The sequence below is a fragment of the Cryptomeria japonica genome, chromosome 7 (assembly GCF_030272615.1).
Source record: "Cryptomeria japonica chromosome 7, Sugi_1.0, whole genome shotgun sequence".
Taxonomy (NCBI): Eukaryota; Viridiplantae; Streptophyta; class Pinopsida; order Cupressales; family Cupressaceae; genus Cryptomeria; species Cryptomeria japonica.
In genome coordinates, this window is record NC_081411.1 from 545562156 (window position 1) to 545581272 (window position 19117).

The following is a 19117-nucleotide window of genomic DNA, read 5'->3' on the forward strand; positions in this document are numbered from 1 at the left end:
AAAATATTGAGGTGTCTAGTTCTAGAATCTGATTTGATAGAAGATAACTTGACCGAGTGAACCAATAAGACAACCTAAGTACAGGATGACAGATATCAAGTGTTTATGCTCACTACAAATTGACCAAGAAAACATGACAGATCTGAAAAAGATATGCAAGAAGACAACTCTGGATTGGCAGAGACAAAAATTCATAGTTCATACAGTTCCAGATGATAATTTAAGAAGACCCATACGATAAACTAGAAATCTTGCATGACAAAGGCCTAAACTCGTATGACACTTCTCACAGAACTAGATGATAAATGATAACACAAAATCCTCTACTAATCTGACTCATACAACAATTCCCACTGAACTGGATGATAAACTAGATTCCTCGTACGACAAACTAGAAATCTCGTATGACTGAGGACAGAACAGAGAAAATTTTTATTTGGACAGATTGTTTATCAATGAAGTTTGATGTTTTGATTTTTTTTCCAGTTTTAGATGTCTGATTTTCTGCTTCAGGGATGAAAACACAACAAACACATGATATGATAAGTGACCTCAAGTACAACATGCTAAATCCTAAGGAAGTTGGCTAAGAGAGAAAAAAATTGCTTGCAAACTTAGGTACACACCCAATAGCTAATCAGAATACGACTCCTGAGTCTCACGCAATGGATTCTCAATGCTGTATTATCCAACTCTAAACACTAATGGAGGCATGATATGGCAAGTGTCTTGGGAGAGTTACTATCTCTTTTGCACAAATATTATCCCCCTTTCAGAGGTGAATCAGGTAGCTTCTATCTTAGGGTTCATAGTAAGGGTTTTTGTTTGAAATTACCCCTTGTAGTCACACAAGTGTAATTGAGGCCTATAGCCGAACACGGTACAGAAACAAGAAGTAGTCATGCAAGGGTGATTGAGACTGTGAGGCTCTAATAAATGTACAATATGAGAGATCTCAAAAGAGAAAACTCAAATAATCCCATCCTCTAAGACTTTAATATCGAGAGGCCTATTTTTTAGAGTGAGTCAAAAAGCTTAGGTCTAGCTATACTCACTTGGGTCGTTCTCACATGGTGATTACTTTTTCCCACTGTGACAGACCCGCTAAAGGTAATCAAATATCAAGCATAGAAGCGCTCAAGGGTCGGGATTTATGATTGTCTAAATGGACAAGAGCATACTCTCCTACCTTTTAGACAACTTCTCAAGCATAGAAAACAAGATGTTCATTTACCATTAGCAACATAAGTGTGCCTAGAAAATTTAAGAATACACAAAGTCCTGTTGATTTTCCTTAGGCAACATGCAAAATAGATGTGTTAGTAGTCATGTTGTTTTGATGAATTGAAGCTTTGATAAGCATAATCTTCGACAATCATCCTGCAAAAGCCAGTTAGGCTGCTAGAAAACTCACAAACAGACCAGGGTTACCATTAGTAATAGCCAAATTGAAGCATATAAACCCTAAAATGCAATTTGTTTTAAAAACATAGAAGTAGAAACTTGTACGAGTATTCTCACATACCCGTACGAGTGCACAAAGAAACTCATGTGACATGTTGGGACCTATAAAAATTATGCTAAATTTGGTGACCCAATGAAGCCTTGCTTCATTGATTTCTCTTCGCGGCTTTGTTTTATGGTAAGGCAAGTGCATTATTGTAATTTGTTTTGAGCTTGAACCCTTGAACCTTTTTGGTTCAAGTTTGAAGGTTCAACCGCTTCTTTTGCATGGGTCACAACTTTGTCATGAGAGGGCGTAAAAATGTAAAACCCACAGGCAATTATTTTAGCAAGTGTATCACCAAATCCCCTACATCACACATGGGAAGCATGAACTTCAATGTAAATGCAATCAACCTATGTAAGGCATTTCTACTTGGGCACTAGGCTGGGTTTACAAAATAAATGAACTTTCAGGCATAGTCTTTTATCCCACATTGGCCGCATGGAGGAAATTTTTTAGTATTTAATTGCACAGCCGCGTGCATTCTAAGTGTCAAAGCTTATGGGCTTTTGGAAAGTGGCCGATAAAGGAAGTGGTGGGCCCCCTCATGTGCGTGCATCTCAAAGTGGCTTAATTTTGCAAAAAAAGGGGAGATTAACAAGTAGGCATGTTGTAGAAGATCGAACGACGGTCGCTATACTGCAAGATGAAAGTTCTCGACTATTAACAACTGTGACTTGGCGACTGATGAGCTGGTAGACCAGGTGGCACCAAGGTAAGCACTAAGAAATTCATGAGGTTTCACGTAGTGACACATGCTTGATGAGGTGTTAGACAAGTGGCGGACACGTGGTGATGTCGTGGCATAAGATGTAGCCGCTCAAAGGGGCTAGGGGTTGAGTGGATCAGCAAAGATCAATGGTGATCAAGATGGATCCAAGGGCTATCGCTATATCGCGACATGAAAATGCTCACTATATAAAGGCCATGACCTGGCGACAAACCACTAGTGGTGAACCATGGCCAATAGTTGATGCAAGCGGTTAAGGCAGGTGGTTCATTCTGGTGGTTAGTGGAGGTCATGCTAAGATGTCAAAGTGGAGAGCCCGAAATGAATATCCACATGGCAGGTGGTGCCCCATTGTGAACTTCAGAGCCAATCAAATGGTAACACATAGTGGATAGGTGGCATATCATCAAGGTGTATATCAAGCAAATGATGGCTTCGATAGATCTCAAAATGGACTCACCGAAGGCATCAATTTCATCAACAAGTGAAGGTGTCGATAAAACTGTGGTTTCAATGAGACACAAAAATGGCTAGTCGAAGAGGAATTTAGGCCAAAAAGTTGAGGCTGAACAAGATAAAGGAGATGGTGGGTCTAGTGGAGATGACTTGGTGGTCCAAGTGGGTTAGGTGGTAAACCAAAGGTTGACAAGTGGTAGGCCTGACTGGACAGGTGGAGTCCGGGTAGATCAGAGAGCGAATCTAGAGATACCACGCGTTGACACCATGGCATAGGCGAGAGTCATTCAGAGATGTTAAAGTCCGAGCAGGTTAGGAAAGATCAGCGACCAGGTGAGATGATCTAATGGTCATTGCCATACCACAAGAGGAAAGTGATCACCAAATATCCCATGCAACTTGGTGACAAAGAACGTGCACTAAAAGGAAAGCGGCCCAAGCGTTAAGGATTGCACAACTTGAGGGAAAATCTATGACAATTGCTATACCGTGATGTGAAGATGCCTGATGGTTATCACCTACGACATAGCGACTAACTAGGTAGTAGTTGAGGTGGTAGTCTAGGTGGGCTTGGGGCAAATCTGGACATGCCACATAGCAAGAGTATAAGAAGAGTCAGGGTGGGCCCAAGTCCAGTGGCAAGTCCAAGGTGGTGGGTAAATGGATCCAAAGGCAAATCAGGATGTGCCACATGTTGAGCCCACTAGAAGAAAGAGTGATAGAGGGAGTCACTCAAGTGAGGTAAAGGACAGAAAAGTCAAGGCCTATCAACGGTGATCCAAGGGAGATCAACAGTTGTTGCCAAGTCACAACATGAAGTTGCTTGATGGCTAATAGGCATGACTTGGCAACTAAGCACTGGGGCCCAATAAAGAAGGAAAGTAGTCCAGAGGAAATAAAAAAAAGAAGAGCCAAGGAAGAAACAAAGGGCTTCATTATGGCAGTAAACCCAGACGGTGCTAAGGTGGTAGGAGAAAGGCCCCGAAATGAACTAGATGATGCCACCTGGTGGAGATGCATGGCATATGCCTATGCGACAAAATCCAAAGATTTAAATATGGTTTCTGACTGTGGTGAGTAGGCAGAAAATTAAACGACTGACCTCCAGAAAGATTGGTGGCTGAGGGATTTAATTTTTGCCCGATATATAAGTGTTTATATCATTGGAAATCTCTTGATCTGAGGAATCTAATTCTGTAGTCAAGTGTAACCCATGACATGTATTTATGGGCTAGTTTCCTCAGGATCTTAGATTAGATTTTTTAGTTAGAGAGATTGGATTTTTTGCAGGCCAAGTTGTGCGAAACAATTATTGTTGAAGGATAGGGTAGTTTCTATTTTCAAAGAATGAAATCTGATTTTGTCCTCCCTGCCTTCTTATTCGAGAGTCTTCTCATTTTGTAAAGGTTCCAGATTTTTGTGAGAAAGGCTCCATAATATCGATTTCCAATTCTGAGCTTTTTGCCAAATTTGTAATATAATGTTCCTTTTCAAGCAATAGAGTATCTTCTTGCTATAAATGTTTTCTATTCCAGGTCACATATATGTAAGGCATATATACAGTTTATTGGATTGTCTCTAGGCCTTTTCTTATTTTCAATGAATCCAGTCTTAAAGGGAGTTTGGGTTTGTCCTCTCAAAGTGAGAGTGTAATGGTTGTTCTTAGGTACTTTTCAAGGAAGAGTTTAAATTCTATGAGCAATCATTTTGGATTCAGGAAAATGTCTGGATATGTATGATCCTCCATTTAAGTTTAGAATGTATTAATATCAGGCATTGATACAGGGATATCTTTCTTAAATAAATTGGATTTGTAGTAGAGGTTTTCATTTTTAGTTTGATGTATGACTCCATGCCCTTGGATAAGGCACTGGTCCTACAGATTCTGGGGATTCTTAGAGATTTTAAAATATCAAGTATCCATTTTATTTTATGTTTGTATTTTTAGATGTTCCATCTATCTCATGCTCTAGTCTTGTTGAGATGTCAATGTAGATCTAGCCCATCTGTAGTAACCTCCTTGTTGTTGAGCCCTGTGAGATTTATCTCCTTTCTATTGATGATGTTATGTTTGTAACTAGATGTACTTTGTGTATCAAAGGGTGTCCCCCCCTTAGGTCTTGTAGAACCTGAAGTGTAGGAGGATCATTAGGATCATATGTTATGTTGTCCAAGCCCTAAAGATTTTCATTGATTGAGATTGGCTATTTCATAGATAGATTGCAGGTGAACTTGGGTGTCTTTTTGAGACCAACACGACACTGCAAAGGTACTCGTATGAGATTCTGAAACAGGCTTGACTAGAAACCCATGAGATTGAAGATTTGGTGATGAGAGAGGCCAAGAAATCAGATTTCCTACCCCACAGTGGGCACCAAAATGTCATGTGTGTGAAGTAGGGTACTTGCATTTGCAACACAAACACACAATAGATCATTACAAGCATGGTTAGAAAATTGAAATCAAATGAAAGATAAACTATGACAAAGCAACCTATCACCTCTTAGGAGATGTGAGTATGGATTTTCTCTTAGATCTGGATAAGCAATCCCAATGACTTGAGTACACCTAGACGGAGGATTTGAAATGATATGATATGCAAGCTAGGTTGATTATGATAGATTGATCCATGAGTCTAATTAAGCTAATGATATGCATGATTAAGCTATGATGATGATGATGAAATTAAGCTAGAAAATAGATTGATTAAGCTTCATGATTCAACAATTATGTTAGAAAATGATCAAATTAAGCTAGATCTAAGATGCAATTGTCTATAATAACAATGCTTAAATGATATGAGATGGGATATGCCTATAGTAACAATGCCTAAAATGATATGAGATGGTATCCTTTGTGCTCCAAAATGGGGGATATTTATAGGATTTCCAAGGCTAGGGGTGAGGTGGCAGGAATCAACGGTCAAATTAGAGGAGGTTGGAGGGAGGGACACTTGTCATCTCTATGGTGACAAGTGTCAAGGAGCGTTGCTCATAAGAGGGCAAGTGTCCAAGAGAGGAGACATGTGGCCAAAGTGCCATGTGTCTCAAAGAGAGGATATCCAACCCATAGAAGGTTAGGATAAGGAGGTTAGGATGTGCAAGATAGGATAGGATTAGTTAAACCTAGGGTTAGGTGGAATGGGTTAGGTTAAGGGATGGTTAGGTTAGGTTGTTATAAATTAGGAGGCATGTGGGTAATTTGAATTTAGAAATTCAAATAATAGGAAAAGGCTAATTAATTTTCAACAACTCATAAATTGATTTGTTTTAATTAATTAGGGGATTCAAAGGAATGAATTAAATGGGAGGAGGATTAATTAATTTGGATTTATTAATCAAAGGGGACTATTGAAATGAACTTGTTAAATAAATCCTTAAATTTATTAATAAGTAGATGAAAGGGGTTCAATCAAATTGCTAATGAATTCTATTAAATTAGGAAGGGAGATTAATTAAATAATTGCTTATTTAATTAATTATCTTCGGACTATTTTTAGGTGTATACACCTATTATGTCTTTGAATGCAATATCAATGGCTCTTTGAAAAGCATCCCCTACATTTATCAATCCAAAATGAATCCTTTTGTAGGCGAAGGTTCCCCATTTAGTGGTAGAGGTTAATTTCAACCTATCCACCATAACTTGATTATAACTAGAGAAACCATCAAGAAATGACATCACATGGGACCCATTTACCATTTGTAAGAATTCTTCTAATTATGGTAGGGGATAATTTTCCTTTCCAGAATCTCTATTTAGATTTCTAAAATCCGCACATAAACTGATATCACCTTTCTTCTTATGGATAGGTACCAAATTAGGCACCCACATTGAATTTCTAACAAAAAAAATGATACTAGCAGATAGGAGTTTCTATACTTCCTTTTGAATTAAGGGTTTTATTAAGGCATTGACAAGTCTTTGACTCAATCTAAAGGACTTAGCATTTGGCTTCAAGGGAATGTATGTGTAATTATGGATGTATCATAAGTCCTCAAACTTTGTATGCCCATGCTATATCATGTATATGTTAGCAGCAACCAAGAAGGAAGATTGAGAGGGGGCGGGTGAATCAGTCTTCACTGGAGTACCAAACTTAATCACAAAACACAGATATGATAAACTACAGTAATAAAATAGATAAGCAAATTAATGGCACAACACACAATGCCATGATTTTTGATGTGGAAAACCCGGTTAAGGGAAAAATCACTGTGGGAACCTACCCATAGTAAGATGATACTTTGTAGTAGTATGTTTAAATATTATAATGGGGAATGCACATATAATCAGGCACACTACATAGAGCTCACTACTCAAATATAATGGCCTAGAAGGCTACAACCCTTAGGGAAGTCTCACTGACTTACAACAAGATTTAGACTACAATTTGGAATAAATGAACTGTAAGAATAGCATCTCCAAATGCTTGATTACAGTTCCTGTTAAGTGCAGATGTCTGCCCTGCAACACCAATCTCACCTCAAACTCAACACCAAAGGATAAATCACTTGTCTTCACATAAACCTCTCTTTGATAATGCAAACATAACATGGACACCTAAATTACATGAATATATCTCCTATATATACAAATCACCAACCTTGACAACAAGGTCACCTAAACCCTCAATTTCAAAATTACAACACATGATACAAAGACTAACCACCAAACCAATATAATGATTTACATAGCTTAAAATGGACCTAAATCAAATTCCCAAATTCTCAACTCCATCGGAAATCATGCCAAGATTAACCACAACACGCCACACCACCAAAAAAAACCATATAACATGAAAAATCATCACTGATTCATAGAAACCACCAAAAACTTGCACAATGATCAATGTGGATCACCAAAAAAGAGAGGACATGACTAGGAAACACTGATAATAATTTTAGAATCATCAGGAACAACTGCACCAATACCACTTATCAAATCTTCATCGGTCAACGTCTAAAAGCTCAAGAACACAACCAATCAACAACTGTCACAAAGAAAAATAACTTGCAAAGAATCAAATCATGATCCAACTAAAGTGAAGATACACAAGACCATCCCAAGAAATATCCCAGAGTCTCAGCACAAGATCTGATCACACCAAAATATACTGGAGGAAATACCAAACTCTGCAAAACAGTGATCAACAAAACAACACTACAAACCGGGTCAAAAGATCTTCCCAAAATGCAATCATCAGAGAATATCATAGGAATATGTTGACATCAATAACAACAATATATCTTAGCAGCAACACTGATTGGCAATATCCAACAATCTCCCCCTTTGGCATTGATGGCAACACATAAATATGAAAAATAATCAATGAAACTCCACCTAAGACCAGGACAAATAAAGTAGTTTTTCACATGATCTCTCTCCCCCTTTGATAGCAATTCCAAAGATCTCAAAATAGAAAACCAAAATCTCTCTTCCCAAAATAGAAACATGAATCTCTCTCCAAAACACAGACTACTCCAGTAGAGGAGCAACACCAACACACCAATCTAGATAAAAAGATAAGGCTGAAATCCACCGGACTGATGCAACTTAATGCATCTAGTTCTCAACAGGAGGGGTGGATACCCCTAACTTTTCTCTCAAGAAGACAAATGTATCTACAGGCAAAGGTTTAGTGAAAATATCATCTATTTGTTCTTTTGTAGATACATACTCCATCTTCATCTTCTCTTCACTGACTTGCTCTCTCAAGTAATGATATTTGATCAACACATGCTTAGTCTTTGAGTGTTACAGTGGATTCTTTGACATGTTGATAGCATTGGAATTATTAAAGTATATAACAGTAGGCTCATCATAAATAGCTCTGATATCTTTCAACATTTTCTTCATCCAAACTACCTGAGTGCAATTACTAGCAGCAACAATGTACTCAGCTTCAATAGTAGATAAGGACATTGAATCTTGTTTCTTACTAGCACATGAAACCAACTTCTTACCCAAAAAGAATGCTCCACCGGTAGTGCTCTTCCGATCATCAACATCATCATCCCAATCTGTATTAGTGTAGGAACATAACATGAAGTCATCATTCCTCATATAAAATAAACCATAATCTACAGTTCCCTTCAGATATCTAAATATCCTCTTAATAATAGTGACATGACTCTCTTTTGGATCAGCTTGATATCTAATATCCATGCACACAACATGCATAATGTCTGGCCTAGTCTGAGTGAGATATAGCAGTCCACCAACCATAGATCTATACAAACTTTGATTAGCTTTAGGAGATTCATCACTCTTCGACAATTTACAACTAGTCACCATAGGAGTTCCAATTGGTTTGGATTCATCTAACCCAAACTTCTTCAGTAATTCATTCACATACTTAGTTTGAGATATGAATATACCTTTTCCAATATGTTCAATATGCAAACCTAGGAAAAATTTCATCACACCAGTCATAGACATCTCAAATTCCTTCTACATATCACCGAAAAACTTCATGCTCAAGTCATCATCACCTCCAAAGATAATATCATCAACAAAGACTTCAACAATCAATATGTTATCATTTTCTATCTTAAAGTATAGATTACTGTTAGCAACACCTTTACTAAATCCTAATTTCAACAAATATTTATCTAGTCTATCATACCAGGCTCTAGGGGCTTGTTTCAATACATAAAGAGCTTTCTTCAACTTGCATACCATGTCTCTACCATCTGACAGTGAAATCCTTCAAGTTGCTCAATGTAGACTTCTTCCCCGAGATCACCATTCAAAAAGAAAGATTTGACATCCAAATGATATACCTTGAATTTTTTATAAGCAGCATAAGCAAGCAATAGTCTAACAGCTTCAAGTCTAGCAACTAGAGAAAAAGTCTCCTCATAATCAATGCCTTCTTGTTGTGAGTATCCTTTGCAGACCAATCTAGTTTTATTTCTGACAACTTCTCTGGCTTCATTCAATTTGTTCTAGAATACCCATTTAGTACCAATAATATTCTTATCCTTAGGCCTAGGCAGAAGTTCCCATGCATTATTCTTTTCAATCTGATCTAGTTCTTCTTAAATAGCTCTCATCCAATTTTCATCTTTGCAGGCTTCAACAACTTCTTTAGGTTCAACTTTAGAAATCAAGCATACTTCTTTAGCAGCTAACCTTCTCCTAGTCATTACACCTTTATTATTATCACCAATAATCTGATTTTCAGAATGATTCAATATTACATACCTCAGAGTCTTCTATTTTTTCTGATTCTTAGGTTCCTATACTCCTTCACTAGTAGCAACATCAGGATTAACTATCTCTACCAGATCATTCTGCTTAACCTCTTTAGGCTGAATAGGGGCTAAAATAATATGTTGTCCATCATCATAACCACATGCTTTGATCTCCTTCCCAAGGTTCTCATCCACCTTCACATTTGTACTTTCTACTATCTTCTCAGTCTCTTATTGTAGCACCAGTAGGATTTTCTCTTTGTTGAATATCCCAAAAAGATACCTTCATCACTTCTAACATCAAACTTTCCTATATCCTCATCTCTCTTGATATAACATTTGCTACCAAATACTCTGAAATATCTTATAGTAGGAACATTACCAAACCATATCTCATAAGGGGTCTTACTAGTATCACCTTTGATGTGAACTCTATTGAATGTGTAAACATCAGTGCTAATATCTTCTCTCTAGTAGATCTTCGGAACATTTCCTTCAATCAATATAGTCCTTGCAACATCTAAAACAGTTTTGTTCTTCCTCTCAACAACTCCATTCGGTTGTGGGATTCTAGGAGTATATAATTATCTTCTAATCCCATGCATCTTACATAATGAATTGAACTCACTGGAACAAAATTCTCCACCTCTATCGGATTTCAAACACTTCACCTTTAATCCAAACTCAGTCTCAACTTTTTCTTTAAATATCTTGAATTTATCAAATGCTTCTGATTTCTCCTTCAAAAAGACAACCCACATCATCCTGGAATAATCATCAGCTAGTAGCATAAAATATCTATCCCCCTGCACACTTCTAACATTTATAAATCCACATAGGTTACTATGCACAAGATCTGGCAGTCCATATCATGCATACTGTTTTCTTTTGAAAGAAATTCTTGTTTGCTTACCCAACTGACATTCCTTACATATAGGATTGGTAGGCTTAATAATCTTAGGTAGATCTCTAACACCATGTGTAGAACTGATCTTGATCATTGAATCAAATTTACATGACACATTCTCCTATGCCACAACCAAATCTTATCAATCTAAGAAATGAAACAACTTTTCTTACCAGCATTCAAATGAAAAATGTTACCTTCAGTCTTAGTTCCAGATGCAATCTCTATACCGAAGGCATTTAAGATCTTGCATTTACCATCCTTGAATTGTAGATCATAACCTTTATCAACCATCTGTCCAACACTTAAAAGATTATGTTTCAAACCTTCAACATACAAGATATCATCAGTGTTATGGTTACCATCAAAAGAAATAGAACCTCTCCCATGGATCACACAGGCTTTGTCATCTCCAAATATAACTATTCTACCATCATACCTTTCCATACTCACAAATTTTCTTTTATCATCGATCATATGATGTGAACAACCACTGTCAATTACCCATTCATCTTTCTCTTCAATTTTAGCAGCTAAAGCTTTCTCCTCAATAATACAGCTAGTGGAATTAGCAAATACAGGTCCATCTTCCTTAAAGGAAAGGAATACAACTTCATCTCCTTCTGATTCTTTATCTGTAATACCTTCATTAGCAGCATAATAACAGTTCTTCTAATTCCTATACTTCTCGTTAGGCTTGTAAGACTTATCATACTTCTCATGCTTCTCATATCTATCATTCCTATCATACTTATCAATCTTATCATGTCTGTCATACTTAGCCATTCTCTCTAGGCACCTAGAAGCAAAATGTCCTATCTTATTTCAAGAGAAACATTCAAAGATAAATTTCCATCATACTTACTAACACCTTTAGGCAATCTTTGGGCAATCAATACTTCAAGTTCATCTAGCTCTCTTTCTTGATCTTCCATCTCTCTTCTCTCTCTCTCTCATATCTAGATATTATGCACTCATCAAGATCATATTTTTACTTACTGAATACATATGCAAATGCTCTAAATGCAGTCTCAGACTTTCCATGTGATTTTCCAAACTCACTCAGCTCAAATACAGCAATCTTTCCAACCAACATATCTCTTGTCACTATAGTCACACTCTAGATCTTATCAATAAAAGCAACCTTATGTTTATAAGTAGGAGACAAATATATCAACACCTCAGCAACAATTTCATCTTCCTCAATGGTTCCATTGACACATCTGATACCTAGGACAAGATCATTCACCTTAGCCATGAAAGAGTGTATCTTCTCATCATCTCCCATTTTTAATATCTCATACTTTCCTTTTAAACTGTACAACTTAATAAATTTCCCATGTTTGTCTCCTTCATATAGGATCTCAAGATTCTCTCAGTTCTCATGTGCAATCTATATTCCCATCACATTTATCATCTTAGAATTAGTGAGGGCACTAAGCTATTCTTCCTTTGATCTGATATTGTGTTCAGCTTTTTGGATCTCATCAAGAGTAGATGGTCCATTCTGAGGAACAATATAGGTATTCTTTGTAATCTTCTAGTAATCTTTTCCAAGACATTTCAAATGCACTTCCATCTAGTTCTTCCATATAGCATTGTTACTTCCATCAAATCTCAGACCATCCTTCTTAAAGATAACACCTTGAGCTTCCATCCCAGATCTCCTCAAGTGGTCAAGCTTCTACCAGAGGATCTAGCTCTGATGCCAATTATTAGTAGCAACCAAGAAGGAAGACTGAGAGGGGGACTGAATCAGTCTTCACAGGAATACCAAACTTAATCACAAAACATAGATCTGATAAACTATAGTAATAAAATAGATAAGCAATTTAACAGCACAATGCACAATGCCAAATTTTTTTACATGGAAAACCTGGTTAAGGGAAAAACCACAGTGGGAACCTACCCACAGTAAGATGATACTATGTAGTAGTATGTGTAAATATTGCAATAGGGAATGCACATGCATTCAGGCACACTCCCTAGAGATCATTACTCAAATATAATGGCCCGAAAGGATACAACCCTCAGGGAAGTCTCACTGACTTACAACAAGATTCAGACTACAATCCAAAAGAAATGAACTGAAAGAATAACATCTCCATATGCCTAATTACAGTTCCATTTAATCACATATATCTACCTTGCAACACCAATCTCACCTCAATCTCAAAACTGAAGGATAAATCACTTATTTTCAAATAAACCTCCCTTTGATAATGCAAACATAACATTGACACATAAATTACATGAATATATCTCATATATATACAAATCATCAACCTTGACAACAAGGTTAGCTAAACCTTCAACCCTCAATTAAAAAATTACAACACACGATACAAAGATTGACCAATGGACCAATTTAATAATTTACATAGCATAACATGGACCTAAATCAAATTCCCAAATTCTCAACTCCACCGGAAATCATGCCAAGATCAACTGCAACACGTCACACCACTAGAAAAAACTGCATAACACAAAAATCATCATCGGTTCATAGAAACGACCAAAAACTTGCACAATGATCAATGCGGATCACAAAAACAAATAGGACATAACTAGGAAACACTAGCAAGAACATTAGAATCATTAGGAACAACTATACCAACACCACTTATCAAATCTTCATCAGTCAACATCTAAAATCTCAAGAACACAACCAATCAGCAACTGTCATGAAGAAAGATAACTTACAGAGCACCAAATCACAATCCAACTGAAGTAAAGATGCACACGACCATCCCAAGAAATATCCCAAAGTCTCAGCACAAGATCTAATCACACCAGAATATATCATAGTAAATACCGAACTTTGCAAAGCAGTGATCAGCAAAACAACACTACAAACTGGATCATAAGATCTTCCCAAAATGCAATCACCAGAGTAAATTACAGGAATATGTTGACATCAATGACAACAACATATCCTAGTAGCAACAATGACCAACAATATATACTCCTTTAACACTTTCTTAATGTTCTCATGCTCTCTTTTTTAACACACTTTTCTAATAAGAACATTCTTATGATCTTCATTAGTACCCAAATCATGTGCATCATATTGATCACTGCCTATTTTAGTCAAATATTTATATTTCAACACTTGATCTATGCCAAACATCCTTTTGAATCCAATAATACCCTTTGGAATATTGTTTCTTTTTATGGTACTAGTTGAATATTCTTTCACTAGTTCATCTAAGTGCTCATTTTCATCAATTATCTATGCTTAAATTATTCCCCAATTAGTGTTGAATTCCAGAATATTCTATCATATTCAAACACTTGTAGATTATGAATTGTTAGGTCCCAGAGACAACTGAGAGGGGGGGGGGGGGTGAATCAGTTGTCAAATAAATTCAAACCAAAAACAACTTAACCAACTTAATGCTGAATACCTGTAAACTAGTCTTTTATACTGGTTGACAGTTTTATCAGTTAATTGCAATACCGGTAAAGATTAATGCATGAAACAAAAAGACAAAGTCATCCATAACGCATAACACCAATATTTGTATGTGGAAACCCTATAAGGGGAAAAACCACAGTGGGAAACCTTACCCACAATCAGATGAAACTACTACAGATAGTAAGTGTATACAAATGGAGTTTGCACATGCAGAAAGGCCAAGCGCCTAGAGCTCACTGCTCAAACACAAAATAGGAGTCACACTGACTACAATTGGATGGTTAAATCCAATAAGGATGTACTGCTCAAAATAGCATCTTCATATGCTGGATTCAGTACTAGTGTAGTTCTGATATGCTTTCACAAAACCTTGTTTCACCTTCAAATGATGTTTGTGTGTATAGCTCTGCTTATTCTCGCATATACCTTTACACAATTCTTCTTCGCATTCCACATCCGATCTTACAAATAAGATCTTACATTTATATCATAACCTAGGACCAATTTTAGTAGGTTGGCTCTAAAGGATATTACAATTAAAACAATATCCGATCTAATAACTGATACAAAATGTCGGCTTGATGCATTTACAACAATAATAAATCATCTCCATAGTGTGCCATGCTGATATGGAAAAGATAATCCTGTTGGTGTATAACCTAGACCAATTTGCCGGTAACAACAAATATGCTAATACGAATATGCCAATAAACAAATCTTAAAGATAAAGTGTCCAAACGATGTCTTCGACATAACCAAGTGTTTTCCATGCTATTCCAAGTGCCGGTCATCATTATATCCTACCGGTGTACTAGATACCAGTGACTATGCATGAGTCATTTGCTTGCCGGTGAATGTCGCTGATTCTCCAAAGTGCCAGAGTTGATAAGGTTTAGTACGTGTTGACATCAATTACAAAACCATACCAAAATTAACACACTTTTCTAATAAGAACATTCCTAGGATCTTAATTAGTACCCAAATCATGTGCATCATATTGATCACCGCCTATTTTAGTCAAATATTTATATTTCAACACTTGATCTATGCCAAACATCCTTTTGAATCCAATAATACCCTTTGGAATATTGTTTCTTTTTATGGCACTAGTTGAATATTCTTTCACTATTTCATCTAAATGTTCATTTTCATCAATTATCTATGCTTAAATTATTCCCCAATTAGTGTTGAATTCCAAAATATTCTATCATATTCAAACACTTGTAGATTATCAGCATTGTTAGGTATGGAAAGAACCGCGACTGATTCAATGGTGAACTTCTTCAACCTGAATGAGGTTAGTGGTTCCAAAGAACTAGTAGCTACTGCTATTAGGCCCTACCCCAAGTCGTCATAGCATTGCAGTTATTTCTCATGTTTTGGACCTATTATTGATACTTTATTTTGATGCATTGTGGACATAGATTCTATAGGATCCAGTGATTTGGATAACATTGATATGGTGTATGTCATTTATCTCTGATTTGCAATACTTTATTTTGATGCTAGAAATTATGGATGTATGCTTTATAAATGATTAAATTTCATGATGATTATGATGATTCTATTTAGTAGATTATTTTATGTGGATTTTATTGGATAATTGGAAACTTGATTACTATAATTGAAATTGTATGCAAATGTCTGAATTGTATTATTTTCATATGTTAATATTATATATGATTATTTGGGATTACTAATGTGCAAAGTGAGATGTGCAAGAAAACTAATCCATGTGACCATGGAAACTATTCGGAGAATCAAACCTAAACCTATGTGAAGCCAAGGGTTGTCTATTTAGAGAGACATCACCTCATGTGTAAATATGTTTTATTTTTAAGTGTTTATGCTTGGATGTATGTTTAATTTGAAATTGTTAAATTTATTAATTCCAAAAAAGGGACATTGCCATGTGTATTTAAGTATTGTGTAATTTTGTGGTGTCACTTGACACATATGTTGTGAGGTGAGTTGGAATGACATGTCCCTTGGAGGGAATTTGTTTTACCAATGCATTTTTTCAAAATATCCTAGTATGGTCCCAAGAAAGTCTTGGATAGGGAGCCATTAGAAAGGTCAACTCAAGGTTGACCCATAGGTAAACTTTGGGTGAGTTTCTAGAGGGTTAAACTAACTCCTAAGGTTAGGTTAGGGGCATTTTTAAAGGTCCGTATGTTATACCTATGGGTAAAGGATAATTTTAGCCATGTGTCCACTCCTTGGTGACTGTCTAGTCACCTCAAAAGTTGAGCTTTTCAAGATGGCCGAATTTCAACTTTTGAGGATCTTACCTAGGTTAGACAAGCTTTCAATTGATTGATATTTTCTCTTCCCCATTTTCTTTTACCTTTTTTGGGTTGTCTTGTTTAGAGATCTTGTAAGGTTTGGAGAAGAGCAACCTATGAAAAATCTCTCACCTTTCCCACGAGGATTGGAAAGAGTGAGGAGTGTCTTCTTTGGGAATGGTTTGAGAGGGAGAATTTTGATCACGCACTCTCCATTTTTGGAGACATAGAATTTTTGTTCAAGTTTTTTTAGTTTTTGGAGTTGGATTTTTCTAAGTCTTGAGAAGGAAAAAGAATAGTTAATTGGGCAACTCTCCTACAAATTCTCCTCATTTCCACTTGTAGATTTTAAGGTTGGTTGAAATACTTTCTTATATATGTTTGTTTTGTTAATGTGAGAAGATTGTTTGTGCTTTTCTATGGTTGTTTTCTTTGTAGGCTTGGGAAGATTATTTTGAGTTCTTCCTTGTGTATTTTTCTTGCATGTTGCATGTTATATGTTTTTGGGTGTTTTAAGGCCATACTCACCATTGGGAGGGTAGAGTAGCCTTAGGGGTGAAGGTCTGCTTGACAACCTAAGATTGTAGAGACTCTCTTCTTGGAAGAGAGTGATACACAAGGGTTATGGGGCCCTTGCTGCATTATTGTTTTTATGTTTATGCAATGCAGGTCATAAGAGGAGATTTTGGGCTTGTATGCCATGGTGGACATAAGGGTATTTTGGGACAAGTTTGTGGCTTGTGATGGTTCTATTTTGGCAGCCTTGTAAAGGCATTGTGTTCTCCATATTGCAGATTCTCCTCTAGGTATTTGGTCCACCTTCACCCCACAAAGAAATAGTCACTTGGTGACTTTGTTTATCCTTGGGATGAGACTTCTATGGTTGTGAGTCTTCTTGTGGTATGTTTGCATTGGTTGTATCCCATTTAACCTTGGTTCTCCTAGCTCAGGGGTGGCTTCATGTAAGCCTAGGTTGGGAGGTGAGCCTCCATAGTCACAACCTACAAATGTTATTGCAGGTTTTCTTGGAATAAAGAATGGACTGGAGACTACTTGCAAGTTCCTATTTTTAATATGTTGAGTTTCAAAAAAAAAAAGATGTATTTTGACAAACCCTCTTTTGGTAGAAATAAAGGGGCTTGAGTTTTGTAATCTTCCTATTTGTGTAAAGGAAAAAAATGAAGAAACAAATGTATTTTTACTTTAGTAGTTCATTTCTAGAAATAAAAAGAAAGAAAGAAAGAAAGGCATTTGAGTTACTTTTATGTATTTGTTTATTGCTTGAAAAGGTTGGAAATAAATCTATTTTTTTGTCTTATTAGCTAATAAAATGTATGCATATTGGAAATGGAAAAGAAAAATAGATGAATATTTAAGTTGTTTCATTCTGTTATTTTATCATTCTGCAAAAAAAAGAAAGTGTTAGAAATGGAGTTATAAATAAAAAGGAAAAGCTATTTCTGTCTATAGTTTTAAAAGGAAATGTAGCAAAAATACTTTTAAGTGTTAGTTTAAATTTTATTTATCAAAAGGAAATGTGAAAGAAATAGTGCAGTTGTTAAATAAATTATTTCTGTTATTTGTCATACCTGTTTCTAAGTTAGTGTAACAGAAAATAAAAGTGTAGATTTAGGAACATAAATACACTAATATATATATATATATATATATATATATATATATATATAATATTCTAAATACCTATTATTTTGCATCAATCTAATATGTTGTTGTAAGAAAAATTAAATAACATATGTGCTACATCTAAATAAATAAATAAAAGATTTCATATACATTTAAATCAAAATCTTACATACATTTAATATTCTGATAAAAAACATAAGATTATTTCAATCTCTACAAAGATATTTGTAACATTTAATATTCTGATTAAATAGATCAGATTATTTCAATCCGAATAAATATATTTGTGCATGAGTGTATATATATATGTAAAATATAAATGTATTTAAATATACCCAGAAATGCTCATATCCCTTTGACTATGAACACACACACACACACACACACACACATAATATATTTTAATCTTTTTCTATAAAAATATATATAATTAAAAAAAATTATTTAAAAAAAATTGCATGCGAATTTTTTTTGGAAGGAAGGGGTTTTTGTTGTGTGCCCATGGGTTGCGACCCACATAGCGACCAAGGCCACTATGTGGGCCGCGACCCACTGGTGGCACCGTGGCTACCTCGCCTTGGCCCTCTGCATTAACCCTCAACCGCCCTCCACTCAAATATTCGCTCCTCTCTCCATTAAACTTTAACCTCGTGGCCAAACCCGTATGTTTCGACCATGGCTGCCCCCTCGGCTACCTTCGGCCTCCTCCGCTACCATGCACACCTACACACACACATAGAAACAAAAGAAAAAAAAATGTATTAAGTGTTTTGATTAAGTAAAAACAATTTTTTGAAAGGAACCCGATCCTTAATACAAATTAGGAGAAAGATAAAGCATTAAAGCGGAAGAAAACCATGCTTGATCACCCAAACAAAAAATAGTTCCCAACCAAAACAAAAAGGGAACTCAAAACACAAAAAGCAACACAAAGACAGCTAAAGGATAGCAAAAGGACAACACAAAGACAA